Raw genomic sequence first — 5,274 nt, 5'->3', positions numbered from 1 at the left:
TTATAGATAAGAACTAGCTAAACTACTTTATTATACGCTATCTAGAGCTTAAAATATAGCTTAATTATAGGTATAACTATTAGAAAGTAAAGTAAAAAGATTCTATAATTATTTAGACGTAGTTTAATCTAGTAGATAATATAAAGGTAAAGTATAGTATTACTAATAAAGACACGTATAATTTTAATAAATCTAGCTTTATAATAGAAATAATATTACCTTAGATAGTAGTTACTAGCTCTAAGAGATAATTATAACTAAAGAGTCTTTAACTAGATAATTATAAGTAGATTTTAGTAGTTATAATAGTAAGAGTAGTAGATAATATATAGATTCTACTATTTCTTATTATTATAAGTAAGAACTACCTCTTAGCGTAGTATAAAGATAGCTAGCTACTACGTAACTAGGTTATAGCTATTTCTAAAAGTAGCTAGATAATAAATAAAGTTAGTATTATATAGTTAAAGTACTTTAACGCGTATACTAAGAGTTATATTATAGGTATATATTATCTACTAATTTTAGATAGCTATAAAAGCTATAGCTCTATTAAATTCTAATAGTACTATAAAAAGAATAAAATTATAGCTTTCTATATACTAGTATATTTATTATACTTTTTATAGCTACTTAATATTAGCTACTTCTTACTATTAAAGATAGTATATAGCTACTAAGTTAAGATTCTAATACGTAGCTATATTAACTATATTATAAAAACTAAGTTTCTACTTATATTTTACGTAGCTTTTTATACGTTAATTATAGATAATAATATTAAAGTAGAATTTAGAAGCGCTAGCTTAGTTTTATTTAACCTAGATTTAGTAGTATTAAAGCTTAAAGTTTAATTATGTACGCTAATACTCTCTACTAATAATACTACTATCTAGAAGTATAAAATACCTAGTAATTCTACTAAATTAAAGTTATAATTAACTCTAATTTAGAGAAAAATTATATAGTATCTTAATTTATTACTAACTTATATTATTAAGTTACTTAATTAGCTTAAGAAAGGTAATAAGCTAATAGCGTATTAGCTAGTACTTATAGAGTCTAAAGTTATCTAGCTTTAAGTAGCTAATATATAGAAAAAGAAGTGTAATTTATATAAAAGAAAGTAAATTTAGAAAGAAAATACTTTTATAATTAAAGCTAGCTTATAGCTAGTATAAGAGCTAGCTCTATAGTTTCTACTACTATAAGCGTCTCTAAATATCTAGCTAGGTAAGTTAGCTATAGATAGTACTATCTCTATAAGCTATAAGAATAAAGAGTACTAGTAGAGTAGGTTAGATTAAATTTAGCTATCTAAAGATAAGAAGTAAAAGAATACTCTAAGAAGCTCTATATATAGAGGTGCTAAGTGCTAAGATACTAGACTAGGTTATATAATAAAGTTACGTAACCTAAGGTTATATAACTAAGGTAAATTTCTAAACTAGACTATTATATTACTCTTTCTTATAGAGAGAGCTTATTCTTAAGCTCTAAAATACGCCTTCTAGATCTTTCTTCTTCTAAAACTTCTATATTATACTCTTAACTATTTCTTTTAGCTTATAGTAAGTATATTTATATTAGTTTTAAACTAGAAGCGCTTTTATAGCTACTATCTTCTCTCTAGTTACTTTATTCTCTATAGAGCTCTTATCTACTAGAGAGAAAGAAGCTTATAGAGATTTAAACTAGAAGACTTATTTCTACGTCTATAGAGTAGCTTTATTATAGACTTTCTTCTTAAATAATACTATAAGCTTAGTAGAGTCTTAAATTACTTAGTAGCGCCTTTACGTTACTTTTATATCTTCTACTCTTATAGGTTTTAAATTCTTTACTATCTCTTCTAGAGTCTTCTCTTTTTTATACACCTTAATTTAAGTATTTAATTATAATAGTAGCTCTAGCTTATCTAGGTATACTATATAAAAGTCTCTTATCTTATAGAAAGTATTAATAAAGCCTATAGTATTATACTAGATAGAGTTAGAATTATAAGTAATCTATATAGCGTAGTATTAAAGATAATTTTAATAAAGATAGCTATCTAGAATTTTATATATAGACTATTCTAGATTACTATTAACTTTAATAAGTAGCTACTTAGGCTCTACCTACTCTAGTAATAGCTCTAAGGCTTTTTTTAGCTAATTAGTATAAAAGATATTATATATACGTATATACGTAAATAGCTAGAGCTAGAAGAAGTAACTCTTTATAGTAATAATTAAGTAAAAGCTATATATCTATTAATTAAGCTTTATACTAGACTAATTTATTAAAAAGCTATAAGGTTTAACGTAGATAAGATTACCTATAGTAAAATTAAGTTCTTAGCGCTTTTTATTTACTTAGAGCGCCTATCTAGCTTATACTTTTATAATATTACTTTATATAATTTTAGTAGCTTTTTTTATAGTATTATATTACTTTTTAGTAAAATTCTAAGCTTTCTAGTATAATAGATACTTATATAGAGTAGAGGCTTTTATTATATATTTCTTCTAATTCTAGTAGTATATTAGCTAGTATCTAAATTTAATTTTATATACTATTAATTCTATAGTTTTATATAGTAATATAGCTTATATCTAGTTTATATAGAGTAGAAGGTCTAACTAATTATTCTAGTAGTAGTTAATAAATAGACGTAGATACTAATTAAGATATTAATTAATAATTTCTATATTTCTATTAGTTTATAAGTAGTACGCTATAGAGAGTTTCTACTTAATTTCTATAAGCTAATAGAGCTTATCTATAAAGGTAGAAGTAAACTATAAGTTATAATCTAATATAATAGATCTAGAAGAACTATATATATACTAGATATATTAATAATATAGCTTTACTATATATTAAGCTATAATTTTCTTATAGTAAGATAGAGAGAAACTCTACTTACTTAGCTAATTTATAATAACGTATATATAATTAAATTCTTTCTTATTAGAGAGAAAGCTCTTAAAATTTATAGAGACGTTCTACTATACTTTCTTAGAAATTAGTAGAGACTTTAGAAAACCTAGTATCTTATTATATAAAGTATAGCTCTAGTAGTAAGCCTTATATATTACTATATATATATTAATATCTTCTTATATACCTAGCTAGTAATATTAGTCTTATAGTAACTAGATAGTCTTCTAGTGTTTTGAATAGGTAGTTATTTATGTAGTATATATAGCGCGTATTAAATATACTTATAAATAGTTAATAGTAGAAACTATTAATTAATTCTAATATATTAGTAAGCTAGCTTCTATTTTCTAGGTAGAGCTTAATATAGTAGCTTTTTCTTAAGCTAGCTATAGAGATTTATCTAATTAATTAGTAGTAATAACCTAGTTAATTATAGTATAGAAATTCTCTATAGAAGGTACCTTTATAAAGGTATTAGTAGATATAATTTTTATAATACTACTTACTAGCCTCTTAGTAGCTAGAGTAGCTAGCTTACCTAAAATTTACTTAATAGTAGAGAGGCTAATTTATTTCTTACTTAGAAAAGCTCTTATATAAGTAGTATAATTTTTCTTCTTTTAGGTTTTAAGTTCTTTCTACTTTTATAATAATACGTTAGCTACTATATTAGCTAATCTAGATTAATAGGTAAGCTTAAAGTTATAGTTAGTAATATTATTAGCTTAGTAAACCTACTTTATAGTAAGTTCTTACTTAGTTATAAAGTACTCTAGAGCTTAATAGTATTATAAGCTATTCTCTTAACTAAGACTAAGGCTTACTTTTATAAAAGAAGGTAAGGGGTATACTTTAGGCTAGAGATCTTTAGTAATAAAGGGGTAGAGGTAATAATACTATAAATTGCAAGTCTCTATAGCAATTTAATAAACAAAGTAATAACTATAAGAAGCTATAAGAAGCAAGCTTCTTCTAATTATATATATATACTATCTTAGCTAGATTAGGTACTAAGACTCTAGCTCTTATAGATTACCTAGATTAGAGTCTAATCTTTTAGATTAGGTTCTAATCTATCTAATCCGTCTAATCTACGTTACGTAACTCTAATTATTTCTATAACTCTATATATAATCTCTTGTTCTATAACTCTAGGCTTAGCTTACTATTTTCTCTATTCTAGCTAGCTAACTCTATTCTTAATTCTATAATTATAACACCTGCTCTCTCTTTTAAAGCGTTATCTTAAAGCTCTATTCTATTTCTAGGTATAGTATTTTATTATTTTATACTATTCTTATATAAGAGTAGTACTACCTATAGTTCTATAGTATTATATTCTCTCTTTTCTTTCTATTTTCGCTATACTACCTACTTATACTAAGTTCTTAATAGTTTACTACTATTATTATACTAACCTTGTTTTGCGTACTAGCGCTAATATATCTAATAACTCTTATAGCACCTACTATTCTTATAACCTACGTTACGTTGTTAAGGTATCTTCTAGTTGTTACTTAGAGTACCTAGTAAAGAGTTAGTTCTGCGATAAGGTGTTAGATTAGAAAGAGGTAGAGAAGCTAGATTAGCTAGCTACTAATTTGCGTTCTTAGTAGTCTAAAGCTAGTCTTAAGGTAGAGCGCCTTACTAAAACTTAGTAGGTAGAGTTAGCGTACACAAAGGCTTGCCTACGTGTAGAGATAGATTGTTCTTACGCTAAGAAGATATTCTTACGCGAATTCTAGCAGTCTACGAACGTCTACAGCGAGCGCTTATAAAAGTAGTTAGAGTTAGTATAGTATTATTATAACGCGCTACTTTTAGAAGATCTAGCTAATATTAAGAAGTTAGAGTAGTTAGAGTAAGAGGTATAGTAACTCTTATAGCTATAATTCTCTATTTCTCTAGTTAATCCTCTTTAGTTATTTAACTAGAGCTATTTAGAAGATTTAGAATTCTAGTCTCTAGATTTTAGAGTTAGTACTACTAACAAAACTTCTTAAGTTTCTTAGAGTAATTCTTAAGGTTTTCTAGTAGTTTCTAGGTATTCTCTTCTAGTAGATACTCTTTCTATCTAACTTAGTATTTCTACTAACCTTATATACGCTTTTTATCTAGTATTCTTTTAACTTTAAAGTTCTTATCTAGTTCTATCTTAGTTTATTTATTAAGTTATATATTATTAGATGCTAGCTTAAGTTTAGATTTATAGAATATAAGGTGTATTTATATTATTAGTAGTAGTTTTAACCTAAAGTTAATAGGTCTAAGTTATTTGTTAATTTTAAATAGTCTAATTTATAAGTAGTTAAGTTTTTTACTAGGTTGCTTAGTACGCAGATTTTT

The sequence above is a fragment of the Trematosphaeria pertusa genome, assembly GCF_010094035.1.
Source record: "Trematosphaeria pertusa strain CBS 122368 unplaced genomic scaffold BU26scaffold_32, whole genome shotgun sequence".
NCBI lineage: Eukaryota > Fungi > Ascomycota > Dothideomycetes > Pleosporales > Trematosphaeriaceae > Trematosphaeria > Trematosphaeria pertusa.
This window is presented reverse-complemented; position numbering follows the sequence as displayed.